This window comes from Microtus oregoni, unplaced genomic scaffold, assembly GCF_018167655.1.
Source record: "Microtus oregoni isolate MIOR12 unplaced genomic scaffold, Mior012 000013F_ref0000133, whole genome shotgun sequence".
Classification (NCBI taxonomy): domain Eukaryota; kingdom Metazoa; phylum Chordata; class Mammalia; order Rodentia; family Cricetidae; genus Microtus; species Microtus oregoni.
Window position 1 is genome coordinate 39,040,651 of NW_024543072.1, and position 21,678 is coordinate 39,062,328.

At 43.1% G+C, this 21,678-nt stretch overlaps 1 protein-coding gene across 2 annotated transcripts in view; it reads right to left on the reverse strand.

The window, feature by feature from the left end:
* Nucleotides 1-21,678, reverse strand: part of Tnr (tenascin R) — a 402,065-nt gene that overhangs the window by 171,120 nt on the left and 209,267 nt on the right. The window lies entirely within an intron of this gene.

Here is a 21,678-nt window from a genome sequence, read left to right on the forward strand (position 1 = left end):
TACTCAATCTGATTGCATCTGAGCCCAGATTTTCACAGGCCTTCCAGGGGATGTGCCTGAGTTCGAAACACGCTGCTCCAGAGCAAAGCATTGTAAAACTTTTCCTGTGAATGTTCAGCCAACAAAGGCTTTAAGGGCATGCTCTTCCTCACGGCTACTAACTCTACCTCTGTAACACAAAAGCAGGTAGAGACAACATGTAGTCAGATTTGAGTGGCTGTGAGTCAAGACAGTTTTATTGACAAAAAACAGGTAGCTGGCTCCTCCTCCTACCTTGAAGCACACAGTTTGGTTGCTGTGGTAGGCAACTTTTAGGAGAGTCCCTAAATGGTCTCACCCCTCTGCAATTACACTCTTGTGTAATTCTTTTCCCTGGAATGTGGACTGGGTTAACTAACTCCCTTCTAATGAATAGAGTATGGCAGAGTGATTGGGTATCAGTTCCATCTATCCATCCACCCATCCACCCATCCACCCATCTATCTATCTCATTCTTCCCTCCCTGCTGGCTAACTCTGATAGAAGCCTTACTAGCCAATTGCAAAGCAGGACTTGTGGTGAGGCGAGGCATATGTAGCAGGAACTGAAGCTTTTCATATGCCTTGTAAGTGGGTACAGAGATGGAGCCTATTCCTTCTGGATCCTGAGTTGATGATAGCCCCCTGAAGTCAAGGGACCCTGAGGCCTTTTCCGATTTCTAGCCCTCAGGAACTATGACACAGTAGGTGACTATTGTTTGAAGCCACTCACTTTAGGGTACCTAATTACTTGGTAATGGAAAATTAACAGATATACACTCCAGCCAGTTCCCTGGCTGTTCTACCTCCACACTTCCACAGCAAGGTATACGTGAGTACATAAGCAGAAAGCATTTGAGCTGTTATGCTTCTTTACTTCCCTGAGATTTAGACTGCAGATTCTTTGAGGCTAGGCAGTATATCTTAAAAGTAAGCTGCTGGGGCTGGGGAGATGGCTCAGGGAATAAATGCGCTCAGTGTACAGGCATGAGGAGCTGAGTTCAAATCCCACATAAAAGTAGGTATGGTGGTGTGAACCTTCAACTTCAGCACTGGGGGCAGGGGTTAGAGACAGGAGGGTCCCAGGGACACATTGGCTAGCTTGTCTTCTACAGAAATATGGGAAAGGAATTAAACAAGAAATTTTGACAACAGCCTCTAATCTCCACATATACTGACATGGTTAAGCACGTCTGCCGTCCACACATGGGTGCAGATGCGCACACACACCACACATACCACCTTGGACCATAAAAAACAAAACAAAACAAAAAACCTCAAACCAACCAACCAACCAACCAAACAACAACAAATAAAATGGGTGGTATCCACATGTGTACAGAATTTGCTGATTTAATACACAAACTTTTCTTTATTTCATATTGCAAATCAGGGGCCATTATTTTGTGTGCTGTTTTTTTAGTTCTCAAATGCATGTTTTTCTCTGGACCTGCCTGGGGAAGCATGATTTCCCCATTCCATCAGCCATATTTTGATTTAATAATTGTCAAAAATGCTTTTATCCAAACACATGAGCACTTTTCAATTATTTGGTAAGATTAATAAGCTGAGGTAGCTCCAGAGCTGATCTCTTCCTCTTTGTAAATCCCTACATGGTAGAAAATAGTCTCAGATGACAAAGTCTGTTCCCAGGTTACCTTTGAGAAAAGTGTAATCTGCTGTATTCTTTTGCTTTGAGGTGTTTTTCCTCTTTCGTTTTTTCCCCTGCCTTCTGATTTTGCTGGCTTTTATCTCTTCTCGTTATTTCACAGTTACCTGGCATCTGAAGAACTTCTCTCTCTTCCTCCTTGCTCGTTTTCAAGAGTGCTCACAGCACTTCCAAAATGCCTCACATCTCATGGTTGACCCCAGGGTGACAAAAAGCCGGATACAGACGGCGGGCTTCTAGGAAGAAATCCTTTCCAGTTGACTCTGTGACTTGACTAAGCAGTAAACCAGAGCGACTACCAGTTTACACTTCCTGATGGTGGTTCCAAAGGCAGGCAAGCACCTGAACTCGACATGATGGATGAAGAACGGATGCTTTGTACCGTGTAGAGTGCTGGTTCAAGGGCAGCTTTCAAGTGTATTCTACAATTTCCTTTCTTGTGCTGTGATGGGAGCTAATCACACACACACACACACACACACACACACACACACACGTTTCTCCCTCCCAAGTACAGGTTATTTTGTCTATAAATTACAGCCTCATCTTTTAAGTGAACTTGATCTTAGGGTAGTGGACACTTGTGTCCAAAAGTAAAAACTGAAAGAGGCACTCACTACAAGTTACTTTCAAGATATGTGAAAGTTGAGAGTGTAGCTCAGTGGTAGAACACTTGCCTATCATGTACAAGACTCAGGGTGTGATTCTCCAATGCCTCAAAAACGAACACACAAACATGGAAAAGTATGTGTGTTATTTTGCTATGACTCATAACCGGATTACAACTTCTGTCCTGAGGTGACTGTGACCTTGCATGTGATGACTGCCAGCATCTTCACTATTGACACAAGTCTTCTTTTAGGATAGGTTTCATTGTTCCAAGTTATTGAGCACATAAAGCAAGGGGTAACTGCAATCAAATACAGCTACTGTAATTATATTTCTAACACTGTTGGGAAGCTCTTGTTTAGATCTACAAATTACTCATTCAAGGTTCTATACAAAGAAAATTGGTTGATATCTATATGTTAACCAGCTGTCCATTACTATTCTTAAAGACCCAAGATAATGAGCATGTAATGATAAGAAGTCTGTTTTGTGTCATAGTCCTGGAGACTCCAGACCATGACATGATTGACCCCACAGACTGTACGTCTGTGGCAGGGCAGCATATCATGGCAGAGCCATGCAGCAGTGTGAAACCACCCACCTCATGACCAGGGTGTGAGAAAAAGAGAAATGAAGGACTAAGTTCCATCAATCTTCCTACAGGGATGTCCTAAACAACATGGTGACATCTTCATCATCCCCATTGTCTAGTGGTCTCATCACTTCCTGTAGTGATACCACAGGCTAAGTGCCAAGACTTTAGCACATGGACATTTGGGGGAACATTCCAGACCCAACTACAGCATTTTGGAATTTCAAATCAAAGCAATATTATTTACTAATTTCAAGTCTATTCTAAAAGCTAATCATTTGTACACATTCCCTTTAAGAGTCAAGTAGTAAATTAACAAAGATATCTATGTCTCAGTTTCTCTCCAAAGGGAAAATAAAATGGCTCTTATTATCTAAGATTTTGCTTTTTGATTCAGTAACTGATAGCTAACTGAAGTCTGAAAAGATGGAGTGGAAAGTTTCAGAAACCAGCAATTCATATGTTACATTGTGCATCATCCTGAGAAGCATGAGGACATCTCTTTTTGTTCAGACTCATGACAACAATCATTCTTTTGTCCAGAGTATCCAAGCTGTAGAAGCTACCCTCCTGTTAGTCAGGTCTATAATCAGTTTGGCTGTTGTGATATCATATCATGTATTTGTGTTCAAGTAACCCTCACTGTCTTAATAACAACCCTAAAGCACAGGAATAGTGATACTGGGTTGGGGTATCAAGGCATAAAGCATGGGGGTAGACTTGCTCCAGTCTTAAGTGGCAATGCTATAGGACATGCATATAGGACAAAGCATATTATATATGTAGGGCTTGCTGACATCTGCAGTTTGAGACATCCATAGGAGTTCTCACAAGCCCCCTCACCCAAACACACATAGATACAGCCCTTCTCCCTCCCACACCCAGTGCTCATACATATAAGAAAGAGAAGGGAACACTGATGTGGTAATCTTAGAACAGGCAGATTATTTATATGGGAAGATAATAAAGGATTTTTTTTATAATATATGTAAGAATGTTCACTTTGCAATGTACATAATGGACATCGTGATTACTGTAGACTACAGAATGAATCAGGATTTTGATATGGCAAAATAGCATCAACATGGAGGTGAACATTTTACTCTTGCCTTGCAAAAATGGACGTAGCAGTTATGTTAAATTATTTCCTCCCAAAATGCTTCAAATTCTACTGCCAAAAGAATTGGTGTATGAGCTGGTGGGGCGCTTGGGATCAGTCCTCCCTGGACTCCTCAGTCTCTTGTTTCTTCAGAGCAATTCCCAGAGCCCAGTGCAGTAAACACACAATAAAACAAACCTCAACGCTGTCAAAATAGAAGAACATGTACAGCAAATTAATTTAAATAAAGCATGTCAAATATTTGCTTCAGTTGAAATTTATAAGATGCCATTTCATTATACTGTGTTTTCATTTATGCCAGGCAACTGTCATGCCAAAACTTTTTTTTTATTATTGTAGAAGTCAGAAAATACATTTTAGAATAAAATATTATCCTGATAAAGATATTTGAGCCTTGTGATATTGCTTTTATAGTGGAATAAAGGATTGTAAAGTCTAAAGTCTTATTTGTTACAATTAAAATAAGCATTTATGACAGTTCCATGTCCTCTCTCTGTGATTATTTAGGACAGCTACCAGCCGGCACTTTGAGAAGCTGCCCCATTGTTCCTGTAACTCAAGCACATCTTGTAGTGAAAGGCATGGGTCTGACCAGACAGAACGCCGAGAGGAAGAAGGGAGGGCCAAAGGAGAATTTTATCTGTCAGCTGCAAAGACACAGTCCTAACTCCTCGTCTAGATTTCCTTCCAGATCTCTAGGAGTTATTTCTTCCTGGGACCCACAGTGAAGGGATGGTGGATTCTCCTTCCCCCAAATCAGAGCAATTCTGGATTTAGGGACAGTCTTTTGGCATCATTTCTTGGTAACTGCTCTCTTCTCACTGACACATCTTGGGGGCGGGGCAATGACTCATTCTTTCGTGGGAAGCCACTCAAAACCAGGTACGGCAACGGCTCCCGCATACAGGTATAGGATGAGTGAGATATGATCTTAAATCTGGAAGGACTTAAGGTCTGGGTGGTGGGCATTTATTAAAACACAACTATTCCAATACATGTAAAATGGCATCTACTCCTAGAAAAGATCTCCTTGTAAAAGAATTGTTTCACTTAAGGGAGAAGCACATGGTGGGTTTCTGAGCTCTCTTGAAGGAAGTGAACCCACTTAGAAGTAGAAGCACCCTCTTGATAGAAATGAACATCACTGGAGATTTTGAATAATTTGGAAAGGGTCAAGATCCACTAAAATTGGTATTCCACTAAGAGATTAAAAACAGGCCTGCCACCAGAAGATGGTAGCACACGCCTTTATTTATTTTATTGATTTTATTGAGCTCTACATTTTTATTTGCTCTCCTCCTTGTCTCTCCCCTCCCCTTCAACCGTCTCCCATGGTCCCCATGCTCCCAGTTTACTCAGAAGATCTTGTCTTTCCATGTAGATTAGATCCATGTATGTCTCTCTTAGGGTCCTCATTGTTGTCTAGGTTCTCTGGGATTGTGATTTGTAGGCTGGTTTTCTTTGGTTTATATTTAACAACCACTTATGAGCAAGTATATATGATATTTGTCTTTCTGGGTCTGGGTTACCTCACTCAATATGATGTTTTCTAGATCCATCCATTTGCCTGCAAATTTCAAGATGTCATTTTTTTTCTGCTGTGTAGTACTCCATTGTGTAAATGTATCACATTTTCGTTACCCATTCTTTGGTCAAGGGGCATTTAGGTTATTTCCAGGTTCTGGCTATGACAAACAATGGTGCTATGTACAAATTTGAGTACATGTCTCCTTGTGATATGATTGAGCATCCTTTGGGTATATACCCAAAAGTGGTATTGCTGGATCTTGAGGTAGGCTATTTCCTAGTTTTCTGAGAAATCACCATACTGATATCCGAAGGTGCTGTAGAAGCTTGCACTCCCACCAGCAATGTAGAAGTATTCCCTTTACCCCACATCCTCTCCAGCATGTTGTCATCAGTGTTTTTGATCTTGGCTATTGGTGCTGGCATAACTGTATATCAACATGTAGAAGAAAATAGAACCATATTTATCACCATGCACAAAACTCAAGTACAAATGGATCAAAGACCTCAACATAAAGCCAGCCACACTGAAACTCATAGAAGAGAAAGTGGGAAGTACACTTGAACGCACTGGCACAGGAGACCACTTCCTAAATATAATCCCAGCAGTACAGACACTGAGAGAAACAATTAATAAATGGAACCTCCTGAAAATGAAAAGCTTCTGTAAAGCAAAGGACACAGTCAACAAGACAAAATGCCAGCCTACAGAATGGGAAAAGATCTTTACCAACCCCACATCAGACAAAGGTCTGATCTCCAAAATATACAAAGAACTCAAGAAATTATCCAATAAAAAAATTGAAGTACAAACCTAAACAGAGAACTCTCAACAAAGGAATCTAAAATGGTTGAAAGACGCTTAAGGAAATGCTCAACATCCTTAGTGATCAGAGAAATGAAAATCAAAACAATTTGCCTTTAATCCCAGCACTCGGGAGGCAGAGACAGGTAATTTCTGTCCGTTACAGGCAGGCAAGTCTGGTCTACAAAGGGAGTCCCAGGACAGGCTCCAAATTACATAGAGAAATCCTGGTTTACAAAAAAAAGAGGAAGAAGAAAGAAAAGAGAAGAAAGTGGGCCTGCCTAGGTGGTTCAGCAGGTAAAGATATGTGGTAGAAAGCAAGAACCGATTCCCACAAGTTCTGACGTCCACGTGTGTGCTGTGGTATTAGCACCAAAATAAATACAAAATGTAGTAACTTATTTTAATAATTTGAAATCTTTTTTTGATTTTTGGTTTTTTGAACCAGGGCTTCTCTGAGTAACAGTCCTGGCTGTCCTGGAACTTGCTCTGTAGACCAGGCTGGCCTCGAACTCAGAGATTTGCCTGCCTCTGCCTCCAAAGTGCTAGGATTAAAGGTGTGCGCCACCACTGCCTGACAGTTTTTTGAAATCTTTATCAGGCACTCAAAGTCATAATTTTTGAGTGTAGACTTGGAATTCTCTGGAAAGTCACAAAACACTTGGTGATTACTCTGAGAATTATCTTCCCTCAAATGGAGGATGAAGGAACAGAAAGACAATGTATGTTCTCACCCCCATGAAGCTCAAATGTTAATCTCATAGAAGAAAAGAAACCAGATGCCAGTAAAGGCTGAGTGGGGGAATGGGGTGGAGGAAGAACACAACTGCAGAGATGTAGGTAGAATAAAGTCCAATATTCCACAAATTTCCAGGTCAACTATAACTATTTGTTGCATATCTTATTTTTTACAAAAGCAAAAGAGCAGAGTTAAAAGGCCCTGATGTAACGAACTAAATGCTTAAGAGAGAAATGCCAACAGCCATGATTTGATCATTGTACATTGTTTTGGGGCATCCAGGTATCACACTCTGCCCTATAAGTATGAATAATTGTTGTGTATCAATTATAAACAAAATGGAGGGATGGGTTCTATCATCCCAAGCCCCTGGACCTGGTGGCTGCAGCTGACATGACTTAGGCCAATCAGAGTCTCTGTCCTGTCTGTCCCTTCAGAACTGTTACTAAAAAACCATTGATCTGTCAGTCAATCTGACTGTATGTCTGTCTGTTAGAACTCAAATGCCTTTCCCTAGGCTTAGATTCTCCTTCTTACGCTCCACACACACACAGAGAATACTGGCTGAGAAGAAGCCGTCTTCATTAGGATCTTCAGTGTTAGAGCTGCAGGCAAACTCACATTACCAAATAGTTTATCAACATTGAGTCACGCTCCCAACCTGGACCACCTGGACCATGTCCTGTCATAAACCTGTTTGTTCAGAACTCTGGCAAGGAAGAACGATGTTAGCTATGTGATTCCATAAGATAGTTCCACAATTGTGCACATGTTTTTAGGTAAGAAGACTGACGGCAGAGCCCAAGGCCTGTCTCTGCCCTCTTAGAGAAACTCAGAAACAGGACTTGTTAAACATACAGTGTACACACGTACACACACACACACACACACACACACACACACACACACATATTCCCCTGGGCCAGGGTCTGAGTTTATATCATGAACAAGCTTTTATGTGACTCTGACATTGCTGGTGGAAAGTCCACATTGGAAACACTGCTGTTAAGTAAAAGATGCTGCTCATATGTCCAGAGGCATGCAGATTATTGAGAGGCAGGAAGATGCACCCAGAAATACCCACACCCTAACCCTTGGAATCTGTAAATGTGCTGCACTCTATGGAAAGGGAGAAATTAAGCTAGCTAATTAGCTGCTCATATATTAGTGTGATCCTGGAGTAGTTGGATAGTTTTCGTGTGTCACATGGTCCCTCCAAAGTAGATGGAGTCATAAGAGAGGTCAAAGTGAGACAATGGGAAAAGGATTCTATCAGTCGCTGAGCAGCTGCCGGTTTTGAACATGGAGTAAGGGGCACAACCCAAGGAATATGGGCAACTATAGAAGCTGACTAAAGCCTGGTACAAGTCTACTCTAGAGCCTCCAGAAGGAATGCAGCCCCTTTGACAGCATGTCTTAGACCCATGTCCAAGTTCTGATCTACAGACCATAAGATAACGAATTTGCATTGTCTGCAGCCCCCAGATCTGCGGCCATAAGATATGATATCAAGATGAGTTAACACACAGACATTTTCTCCACGGTAGCACTGTCTCTAAACCTGATCTGCTTCAGCCAGACGAAAAAATTTATGGATAAGAGTGGGTTTGGTAAAGAGGTACAGTATTCCTTGATGATACATTCTGAAGTTTTAAATGCCAAAACTCCCAGGCTGAGAGAGCAGGACCGACTAATGCCCGAACAGGCTTGATTTTAACTTAAGTGAGCATGACGAGCGCATTGTTAAAAACTCAGACCTGATTAACTCTCTGATGAAGCACAGCATGACAAATGTCTGGTGACCACAGAGCTGTGAAAGCCCAATGCAGTGTAGAGAGTTGGGGAGTTTTTCTGTGCAGCTGGGAGCCTGGGCTGTAGGACAGCAACCCAGGGTCACAGTGGGGTCAGTGTTAACAGTGGTGTCCCCCTTCTGGAAGGAGTCCTATTCATGCTGCTGGGTCATTCATAGTCACCAAAGAGTATAAAGATAAAGATGTCCAGAGACCCACCTGTTCTGGGCTAAGTCTCCCCTAACTGAATTTCGGTTTATGCAAAGAGACTTCAGATGCATCTGCTTTGAGTTGGAGACTGGCAGTGTGGCTCCTAGAATCATATAAATCATGGCATTGAGGGCTCTCATTTATTTTGTCATCATTTTGTTTATTCCATCATGGGCTCGTTCATTCATCATGTATTTATTATGCATCTACCACATTTTCAGCACCAGAGACGTATGGGTAAATGCTGGGCAATCTTATTCTCAAGGAGCTGTCAGTGTGTTTGGAGAGAAAGACTTATGCTCCAAGGGTTACAGCACCAAGTGTTCAGATCAATACTGGAGCTCTGCCCCCGGGTGTTAGGGATCATGGAGGAAAGTCCTAACTCAATCCAAGAATAAGGCAGAGGGAGAGCCAGAGAAGGGGAGGCAATGCATGAGATAATCTCAACAGATGAGAAGTGGGGTCAAGCAGGCATTCCTGCAGGGGGTAGAACATAGTTCTGTGTGTGGGTTTGGGGGGTGGGGGCAGCTACTTGGAGCTGGATGAGCCTAGGGGTGTATTCCACCCAGTGACTGCTGTAAGATCAGACTGTAAAGTTAAGCAGAAGCCCGATTTCAAATTGCTGTGTGGCTTGTTAAAACATGAAAGATATTGACTATGAAGGAGACTGTAGAGAGCGAAGCACGGTGGCATAGTTATATATATGCGGATTACAGATCCATCACTTGGTGGCTGAGAGCAGTGGCCAGGGCCGTGGTACACACAGGTGGACTAGATGGGGGAAGAGGACTCAGAGTCCAAATGGGGCCGCAGACACAGAAGCCCTCTGAGAGGAAAGACTTACCCGCGGGAATAAACTAACGTTGCACGTTGAAGCAAGCGATTCAAAATTTCTTCATCTTACACTGGGAGGTGACAGAAAAAGTGTGGTGCGCTGAACATTGTTGGTGGTGGCCACAGTATGTTCTTACGGCTCCTAAAGAGCTTTATTCACTGAGAAGGGGGTGAATGCGAGACTGTATTTAACATGCATTTTATATTATTGCTGTGTGTTGTGATTACAGGCCTGGCTCACACGTTTTTTATTCAGAGCCATTTATTCAGAAAATCTCTTTTCAGAATTTGAGTTCATTCTTCATTAATTCGGTGGCAGTTTTCTGTTGCCCAGTGATTGAATTACCTAAGAGCACCTGCCTGAAATGATTAACATGTGATGAAGCCATGGGGTTGTATTTGATATAAATGATTTGGTTCCTGAAGTTGTAATTTTATTAAAGGGGGACCCAGTGAACCATCCTCACAAACAGAGGCTAGGTTCTGGCTTCCAGGAAGTACCTGGGAGGTTAATGAGCAATTAGCAGCTAACAAATGACAACATGGCTCAGGGGAGAGGTTTTATTTCTTAAGCAATAGGTCAGCATCACGGAGAAAATAACAAGTTTTAAAAAGGATAGTATGGTCCACATCTCATAGCAGGGGTGACAGGGAGAGGGAGAATGACCCTGTGTGCGAACCTATTCTCTTGAGAGACTCCCAAGTGGATCAGGTAGAACTGAACTGCTTAATCCTCAGTGGAGAAAGATGATATATTTTTTGGGTTTCTTGAAGGCAGACTTGCCCCAGTAGGACGTGGAATTTTCTTCTTAAGTAACTGTAACACTGTACTAGAACCTTCTGGTAAGCTGAGGATGTGAGGAAGAGTAGGGCTTAGAAGGATGAAGAAGAGTTAGGACATGGACTGCTGAAAATATTCTACGGTTTCATTCAGGAATGAAAAGCACACTTTTATTTGCAATACATTGTTAAATAATGATTCTGTCCTTTGAATATTTTTGATTGAGATGTGTGTACAACCTCTGTGTCAATTAAGGACAGAAACAATTTGCACTTCCTGAAACATAAATTGAATATTGCTATGACTTTGAGATTTATGACTCTCTGAGTATTTGGAAAAGCAAGCTGGTATATCTGGAGGTTGGTAAGAGAAACTTTCAAATACAGTCTGAAACTGCCAACCCCTCCCCTTCATAATCCACATCCATCCCCATAATTAGAGGTACTTTGAATATCTATTTGGACATTTTCCCTCCTACGCCCCTGACATATGTTTCAGTTCCTGTACCGCTTCATTGTTCTATTCTGGAAAAAAAATCTGGATCCCCATGCTGACTTTTGCCATTTGGCATTCTTAATATCTTTTGCTGCTGGAAGACTGTATAAGCCAATTTTGTGATTCCTCACTGGGGCAGAAGACCCTGTATGCAGGTCGAAGGGGGTGGGGGAGGAGTAGGCAATCAGAGGATAATCAAATCCTACTGTTAGGGGAGAGTCACTCAAGAGTGAGATTTGATGTATTTCCATGAAATATGCTTTCCTCGCCACTTCTCTAACCTTATAAGGAATATAGGTTAGCACAGAATCGGACCCTCCACAAGATGGGACCTTGGAGTCTGAATGCTTGTAGTATCTTTCTCAGTGGGTTTGATGCTGCTGGTTCCAGAGGCAGGAAACATCTGGATTCCTTCCTCGGACATCTCATGTAGATGATGTTAACTGGCTCTGATTCTTTCCTATGCCCTACATCTTGACCATGCCTCCTGGATGTCTGTTATGCACTGGGGTTCCCAGGTTATCTCTGTAACAGTACGAGTGGTATTGGGTGGTCCTTATGTATGCCAGTTCCCTAGTCCCTAGTTCCTTCCCAGAGCAGAACAGAAGATCACAAGCTTCCACAGATGCTCCTTTTCACAAAAGAACTTAGAGTCAAGCACTGAGCCCTGGAGAAACAAGCAAATGCTTTTCTACTTAGGAGGAGTGGTAGTGGTGTGTGTGTGTGAGAGCATATGTGTCTATGAGTAGATAGATGATAGGCTAACAGAAAGATACATCATAGATAAATGATTAATAAATAGAAGATAAAATATATACAGAAAGGGGAGCAGAGAGAGAAAGAGGGAGAGGAGATAGATAGATACAGATAACCAGTCCCCTCATTGACTCACTTTTCCAGGAAACTCACACAACTTCCAGACTTGTTTACACACCTGCTCACAGAAGCACTATACGTGAGATAGTGTGCTAATCAATCCTATGTTATTAGCAAAATTTAGACTGTGAGCTCAAATTGTTTCTTTAGCCAGGTCTGCTCATCCTGGATTAGGTTTGTGCATAATACATGCCTGGCATAAGCAAGAGTGGCTGTGTAAAGCCCACCTATCAAATCTCAGACACCTCACCTCGTGCATGAGACCTGCATGAGGGTCCTTGTGCATTCACCCTTGAGCCCCGTTCCCTTTCGGTCTCTGCCACTCTCCCTCCAAATGCCATCACAAGCTCTTGATGTTCATGTAGCCATCAGTTTTTCCATTAACATCATTATCTATTTTCTGGGGTCCATTAGAAGTCCTGGTATAATGAGAATTTGGGGCATAGCTGGTCATTATTTTCCTAGTCGTCCACAGCGGCAGCTGTGGTGATGAACGGGTTGCATTCTAGTCTCACCTGCACCACACAGCCCCTCTTATCTCCATTAAGATGATCACCTCTCCCCCCAACCCCGTCGTCATCCCCTCATTACAACTCCATTACCTTTGAGCGTCATCTACATCCTAACTCCATTACCTTTCACACCGGCGCCATTACAGCTCTTATCGCCCCCTCTGCATGTCAGTTGCCCTCGCCATCTCCTTTACAGCCACCAGCTTTTCAATTTCAGGTCCATCATCTTTATCATTACCTCAGTTACAGTCATAATTGCTCCCATAACAATTTTAACATCTTGATCCGTCCCTCTACAATGCAGACCCTGGCCACCTTTGATAAAGCTCCAGGCGTTCCCATTATACACTAGACATGTACCCCAACACCCCCATTAGTGTTAGAAGTCCCTTCCTTTCCTTCATCAAATGACCCATGATAGTGTTAACTGCCGCAGATCTGCCACTTTCCACAGTAATTCCACTGTTGCCACTCTTCCTCCTATTTACAGCACACTCCTTCAGGCTCAGTTCTTTTTTGGCACCAAGCAGCAGTGTTCCCCATCTTCAAGACATCTCGTCTGGACAGGCCTCTTTTGCAGCGGCTTGATTTAAGGAGATCTAACTGGCAATGTCTTGCTTGGGTTTTAAAAATTAGACAATGTAGAGGGCTAAGAGATGCAAACACACATCAGGGTGGAGTCTGTTCTTTCTTTCCACCATTCAGATCTGAGGGATTGAGCTCAGATTGTCAAACTTGGTAGCAAACCCCTCTCTCATCCACCTTTCTGAACCTTCAGTGTCTTCCTCAAAGCAGTCAGGGCCATCCTTATTTCTGGTATTCCAGAAATGTGTGATGTAGGGAGGGAGAGTGGATCATGATTGTCCCTGCCTTTTTTAACTCACTAAATTGCAAGCGTTTGATGGACTAGCCCTCTTTTCCTTCTGGGAGCACTTAGCATGTGGCCAGACGTAGCATTCAGCGAGCACAGCTAACTGAGCCTTATTACCTCTCCTCCTATATCCTCGCAGTCACCATCAAGTTTTGTTGCACTGATCACATCCTAAGGATCTACTCTTCCATTCCCGGGTCATTACCTCAATACTTCCCATTCTTCAGTTACAGTGGCTCTGTTGTATCCCATGCTGATCCTTGACTAAAAGGACAGGGCTGCTCCATTACAGTGTTCTGTTTCCCTTCCAGAACAGACTTCTTGCATGAGGAGTCAGAACCTCTTTCCTACCAGATCTGCTATGACTACTCCCCTAACAGAAATTCTCATTGCACTAGTGGAAGGTACCCTCCGAGCTGACTTTGACAAGACTCAAGTGAGAAAGAGAAGCCTGCTTTCCATGTTGGTGCCTGACTATGTGATTATTCAGGACGGTGCTTAAGTGAAAGAGCTCAAAACTGAGACTTCCTGGGTCCAATTCCCTGATCTGCCACCTAGGGCAACTTCCTAGCTCAGGCAAGTTTTATATAAGAACTTCCAGTCCTTGGTCTTCTTAGCTGTAAAATGGAAATAGTAATAGGGTCTACCATTGTTTGCTTGTAGTTAAAAAAAGATTGAATAGATAAAAAAAAATCCCAAACAGCACTTAGCAGAGGGAAAATATTCACATATATAACTTCTTGGGACCTTAAATTCTCCCTGAACTAAAATGATTGTTCAAGTCCTAGACTGAAGACTCAACGTGCCTGAAATTCTGGCCGCGGACTCTCAGAGTTCTCATCATTACAGTTCTTAGTCATTTTCCGACTTTAGGGCTCTCTGCTGACTCAGCAGGAGAATGCAGCAGTCCTTTGGACCATGGCCACAGTCATTCTGCACTGGCTGAGATCTCGGAGAGTTTGCCTTCCTGGGTCTGATGAAAACTGTGCTGTTTCTGGGTCTGGGTCTGGCTTTGCTGCTCAAGCACTGACTCAGCCCACTGCCTGGCAAATCCTCAAAAATAACCCTGCTCCACTCCTCCTAGCTGTCCATTGGAGTGATGCTAAGCCTGCTTTGGTGGCCCTTGAATAAGGTCAGCAGTAATGTTGGAATGAGTCATGGCTGCTCAAACAGCTTTGCTCCCCTCCCCTTCCCTCCCCTCCTCCCTTATCCTCTCTACTCTCCCTTCACCGACTGTATTTTCTATCTGGGAGCTATCCAGACCATCCACCAAGTATATCCATGTACATTGGTTGCCCTTAGCTCTGCATTTTCTGGAGTAGTACCAGGTCCTAACTTATCTTCCCCTCTTCTCCTATCACCAGTTCTCCAACTCCTCTCTGCATAATCCTCCTCCAGTGACTCTCAGACAATAGAAAAATATCTACTGAAATCATTAGTATTATAGGTATCTTGTGGGTATTCCTGCCTTGGAAGAAGAACCTGTCAGGTACCACTTTGACAAAAATGCATCTCAAATGGCATAGTTTCGGGCAACATTGCTGAACCAGTGTTACTTGTTTTCTAAAGGTAATGGTGGTGTTAGGGTTAATTTTCATGGCAGGGGGATTTCATAACATCAATCACAATACACTTCAGGGAGCCATAGAACTTTCCTGAAATTCGTCTAGTATATTGTCCTTAATTTACTAATCTCTCCATTCCTTGCAAAGGTTTCCAGATCTTCAACTGACAAAGGTTGTGGAGGATCTTCTATGGAGTCTTTGTGTCCAATTGCTGGAGAATTCAGGTGTTAGTGTAGGTCTGGTTATGTAATACATCAAACACCAGTCAGGGGCCACATCTCAGGTGTAGAAGCTGAAAAGTTGTTAGCATTGTAGAGAGTAGAACAGTGGTTTCCAGAGCCCAGGAAACGTGTGTGGGAGGGATACTGAGAGGATGAGGATGAGGAGAGGGGCAGTTAGGTGAGAAGAATGATTCCTAATGGTCTGTAGCATGGAAGGGTGACTATGGTTCACAAAATATTAATTAAATGTTTTAAAATGCTAGAAGAGGGATTTTGAAAACTCCCAAGACAAAGATGATAAATGACTAAGGTGATGATACACCAATTACCCTGATCATTACACAGTGAGGATGTGAGTTGACATGCTACTCTGGATTTCATAAATATGTACAATTACTACATGTCAGAAATGATGTTTTATTTCAGTGCTTAAGGTGTGAGGTTGTCAGGGCAAGAAACATTATTCTCATGCTAACAGAGGAAATGCTTTGCTGTGTCATCACAGAGACAGAGCAGGCTCTGGGCTAGTACCAAAGGGATGACTAGGGTCATAGAGATGTTCTCTGCTCTACAGCATTGGTCTTTGGCCAAGCTAGACCAAGGTAAGTAAGCACACATGGAGACAAAACAGCCATGTTGATCACTCTGAGTATCACACCCATGTGCTCCTTTCCCCTCTCTGTTCCCTTCTCTTCCTTCTTTTTGAGTCTCCCCTCATCCCCTCTTCTAAAGCCTCAGGTGCTGGGCTCACAAGTCCTTCCTGAGAACATATGACCTGTGTCTTCAAGGCTCAGCTTGATGGCAAAACCTCTGTCCTGATGTTTTCTTTGGTCACCAATTCCAAGCATCCTCTGATACTTGCCCCTTTTGGGCTTCTAGTACAGAAATACAAACAGTACCAAACAGTCTCCTGAGCATGTGATGGGCTGTCTTTTGGGTTTAGAACTGCCCCCCTTGACCAAATGATAAGCTCCCCTAAACCAGGAAGCATGATCTATACCCCTTCTGTGGCCCAAAGTGCACACCTTCATATTCCATACAAATGTACTTCAAAGATGTGCTAACTGCATCTTTCACCATCTTCTCTCATTTCCCCTCATCTGTCTTGCCTTTCATTTTATCTCCTTTACGCCACCACCCTTCCCTCTTCCTCTCTGCTGCCCACATGGCACAGAGCAGTAGCACTCGGGCACTGGTTACACATACTAGTTCTGGGCCAACCTTGGGGGATCTCTGATTCCTGTTTCCTGGAGGAAGCTAGGGATTACATTGGAGTGACAATGTAGGTGCCACAGTAGACAAGGCTTGCTTTGGTTTGTCATATAGAGATGGAGAGATGAAATTCAGTCATAAAATAGCAAGCACCAATTAATTCCTTACAATATATCTTTGAAGCTATAGCACAGGTATTTTAATATGGGGCAAAGTATGGATAATTTAAGCTTGATTTGATGACATACATGCCAAAGAATAATTTTCCATGAGCTTTTTCAACATAGGTCCGAGTCCTGCTTTGGATCAATTCTCATCTGTATGTTGTAAGGCAATTTCAGTAAGTATTTAGCTTAATCAATTTGCATCTTCACTTTGACCTTCGGTACTCTGTTCATGGTTCCCAGCATGCAGTGTGCACTGTGATTTTGCCTGTTCAAGCAATGTTGTTCTCAATGCTTGCACATGGCTTCATACTTAGCCAATACAATCAGGTGCTCCCTCCCCTCAGCCACTTCCCTTTCCTGGAGAGATTCAAACTGAGCGGTGGCTCTGTCACTGTGCGGCTTACAGAACATATTTTAAAAAATTATTTCCCTGAAACCTGGAGAGCTGCAAAGTTAGGCATTCTGGGGTAATAAAAGTAGTGGGGAAAATAAATTTTTTTTTATCAGCTTGTTTACACAATTATGTAAATGATGAACACTTATACATGGCTGATTCCTCAATTATTCATGGTTTGAAGCTCTTGAAAATTCAATTCATCTAAACAACCTTTCTTTCAGTGCTCATGGTGAGCAAGGTACTGTAATTTGGAAGAGAGGAGACGACGACGATACGATTTGATCAGGAACATTACGGAAATGAACAATAAATGTAGTGCAAGTTGAGTAAGCTTGATCAGAACAGCACAACACACGCGCTGAGGTTTTAGGGCAGAGGAGCCATCACCAATTCAGGTGTGTTTATGGAGAGGGTTAACCTGGAACCCTCATCTGTGTGCAGTCTGCGCCGGATACAGGTCCCATCTCCTCCTGTGCAGTCTGTGCTGGATACAGGTCCCATCTCCTCCTGTGCAGTCTGTGCTGGATACAGGTCCCATCTCCTCCTGTGCAGTCTGTGCTGGATACGGGTCGCATCTCCTCCTGTCTGAACTCTTAGATAGGCTTTCTGTTTCATGTCCCCTTGCATGGCTGCTGCACCATGATTTTTCTAAAGGCAATCTGACTGTGCTATGCCTTAGCTCTAAACCTTCCATTCCCCCCTACCATGGACAAGGAGTTCAAGTTTCACATAGTCTCTGCACCCTCAGTACACTGTCTCCTCATTGAGCCTACAGTGGCCACTACATTTCATGTCACCTGGACCCCAGGGACCTCGCTTGCTTTTCCCATACTGTTCCTTCTACCTAGATGGACCTGTTGTTCTTTCTTTTGCTCCTTTCCCCTCGTGTGTCTGGAGAACTCTTTTCCAACTTCCTCGGCTCTTGTGCAGAAGACACAGCCGGTGATTTTCGACTCACCTTCCTTACTACACTCAGCACCATCTCTCTACTTACCCCAGTCCTTTATAATCTGGGGCAGAGGCTGGACATCCTGGCTTTCCCTACAGTGTCCCTGCTTGTGGTCTGAATCCACAGTGGTCACAGCACGGACTATTTGCTAAATTTCTTTTGTCAACTCACATTAGATTCAGTGCGTGGGAGAGTAGGCCACCACCCCTTCTGTCCATAGGATTAAAGATGAGTCATGTGATATGCAAATGTAGAGCCTCTTTCCAGAGTTGAAGGGAGCAAGAGAAAGCTGCTTTTATTTGTTCAAATGGGAACAAGCCTTCTCTAAGCAGAGGAAGAAAAACTTATACAAAGTAAAATGTAAATAAGAAAAGAGATATTGGAATAGAATGGTGGATGGATCAGACTTTGGAGGATCAGACTTATGCAGGCACTGAGGGTTTAGGAGAAGAGTGAGCCTTGACAAAGAGGAAGGCTGCTTTCTCTGTATACACAGACATAGTACAAAGCAAGGTACGGAGGAGAGGATGAAAGAAATCAGAACCTTTTGTATAGAGCCTAAGGCTTAGCAAGGAAGACAGCTGGCAGGCAAACACATGCACCTAATAGCACTGAGTTTTTCACAGCCATAATTGTTGAGAGAAAACCACAAATATAACACTAGCAATGTACAGTAATGAGAAGTGACCTTTCGGGCAGTATCCTCTCCATGAAAATACATTGCAATTGGGCAAATGCTTAACTTCTCAAGGTGTGGGGTTAAGCACAGGGGTTGAGACCTCTGACATTCCTTCTATAGTCCTCCACATCAAACAGCCTTTGAGCCCTTACTGACTGGAGTTTGAGATAGAATCAAACCTCATCCTAGGGCTGAACTCAGCAGAGCTTCTGCGATCCCTGCAGCTAAAGCAAGCCATGCCTATTAAACTGTGGTGTCTGATTCTGGTCACAGTTTAAATGCACCCGAAACCACCCGAGCGTCTGTGAGTGGAGGCTGGAGTCAACTGGGAACTTGTGGAGCCAGAATGGGAGGACTGGTTGGTCCCTCATACTGCCTAGGTCTCAGTTTTCTCTTCTTCTGCTAGGTTGCTCCTGGGGTTCCTTGGTTGCCCTGAGGGAGTTCATTACCCCCATGCATGGGTGAGCTGAAAATTTAGTTTCCTCTGGAAAGTTGAAAGAGCTAAACCTATGGGTTTTCAAGAAAGCTTAAACTCAGGGACCATCTTGAACAACTTTCTACACCCAACAGAACAAAGCATGAGTTAGGAGTTTCAAGTGTTCTGGGGATGTTAATCTGGTGTGAGACTAGACAGGAGTGGAGACAAGTCTATCAGTTTTGTCTGTTTGTCATACACGTACCTCAACACCAGGGCCATTCCTTTATGTTCACTTTTTTCCTCCTCTTTTCCAATTCTGTTTTTAGCCTTTTCCCTCAAATTACAGAAGAGTATTAAATTGGAAAACTATCCCTCTTTATTTGATCAATGTGTCTGTCTTTCCTGGAAATGAATTCACCCATGTGTTAGAGAGGGTACTAAATATACTTAAGCAACAAAAAGCCATGTGTCTCATTTTCTGTTGTTCCCACCCAAACTCTGGGATTGCTGACATTAATGTTGGATTAAATCACTTAAAGTCGTAGTCGTTCAAAAAAAGGTTGTTTACTGAACTCAAAGTTCCTGGAAGAGATGGAGGTACTGAGGGGTTTGCCAGTAGGTAATCAAAATCCAGGTTGCTCATCCTCAATCTAACTTCCCTTGAAAATGCATCAAAACCATCAGCATAGAATTTTAGCCCCTTAGAGATGAAAGGGCCTTGATAGAACCAAACAAACCCACTTTCAGGCTGCAGTCAACCAGGGGAGAAGCCAAAATGCTTCAGAACCTGTCTGCAGTCCAGAGCAGTAACAAAGCTGGGAGCTCAGTTCCCCAAATATCACATTTGTCTCAATTTGGCAAGAGGCTGAAAGCCTATCTGGGGCCATTTACGTTCTAATGTTATTAAGGGCTCATCTAATCAGCTCTTAAAATAAGCCGCTCACAAATGCATGGGGACTGCGGGCAAGAGAGAGGCAAGTTGATCCAGGTAGCTCCCTCCAGCCTGGTGCGTTTACCTTGGTCTGAATTGCCAGAGATCCATGGGGCTGCCTGGCTGCTTTCCTGTTTGGTAACTTCTGCGATTCTAGACTATCAGAATTTGCAAGAGATGTTTGTAAGCGTGTGGGAGAGGAAGTGAATCTACATAAGCCATGTTCTCCTGAGAGGTCCACCATGCACATGTGACAAGTCTTGGCAGGGGAAAATGAGCTGGCTTCTCTGCCTGGGGGTGGCTTTCAGAAATAACTGACTGAGAATTGCCTCTGAATCAACTTCTGCAGACTTCTGAGAAGTTCTACCCTCAGAGGACATAGCAGAGTGCCCATCCCTGTCGATGGCCCCTGACAGTTGTTTTCTGTCTTTCATGTGTTTCTCCCTTCCATCTTGGTTTGACTTCCTCTTGGTCCAGAAGCTTCTACCAGCCTTGGACTAAGATGGGTTCTGTCTTTGGTATGGATATGGCTCTCATGAAATCTGGCTTCATCCTCTGCATCCTCTTTAAACAGCAGACTCATGAGGAGTCCATGAGATTCCTTTGCTTCAGGCTGTACACTGGTTTGATACTGGAACTGTGCTGTTTCTACATGTGATGGTGACACTTGTCTTCAGTATTGTGTTTTTTCCTGATGCTCATCTTGGGCAAATCACTTCTTCCCTCTTTACCATCTCATTCATAAACCTTTTATCTCTCTTTTATCTGTTTAATCCCTTGAGCAGAAGCCTTAGATAGCAAGGCTGAATGGAGATGTGGGGTACTCTTACTACATTTACTTTTTCTCATATCTAAAGCAATTATTTTAAATCATTTATTCATAATCTACTTAGAGAAGGGTAATGGTACTCTGGACATTCTGCTGTCATTGATCCCTCAGAAGTCGTTTTTACAAACCAAGTGTTTTAATTTGAGGAAGTATTTTGGATGGGAGGTTTAATCTTTCCCTACTGCAAGTAGCTCGCCAACTACTCTTCTACCTGTAGAAATGTTTCCTCTGAGCAAAGTAGAGGTCAGTGAAACCACCACCATGTAAATACAGAATGCTGTTGCGACAGGTAGCCTTCACTACCACCTAGCTGGTCCAACCCGTCCCAGCAATGCATGGTTGCAGAAATGTCTGTCTCACTCAACTGGTAGCCTTGAAACATCACACTCACCAATTCACCCTGAAATATGAATGGCTGACAGCTAGCTTAACATGATGAAGTCTCTTGCAACTTGGAATGGTCAAAGAATTAAGAAAAAAATGGGCCAAGGATATTCGGTAGTCTAGTGTCCCCAACTGAGACAGGAAGCAGCTGAGGATATTCTGGATGGATTTTTATGCAGAATTTCAGACAAGACTTGCATTGAGTCTGCAGAGTGCTGGGGGAGCTGGGGGAGGCAGATATTGAGTACACAGCCAATACACAATGAGGCACAGGAAGGAAATGAGTTTTTCCTGAACAAACTTGAAAACTGTATAAACAGATAGCCAGAGAAGACTGGTGGGCATATCATCATTGCTTTGCACAATAAAAATCAGACACACCTGTTTGAAAAGTTCTCGATTCAGTGAATAAGGTTTGAGTGCCACGGAAAGTTATGGAGGGAGTGAAATATTCATTGTGCCTGTCAACCCTGAATCCT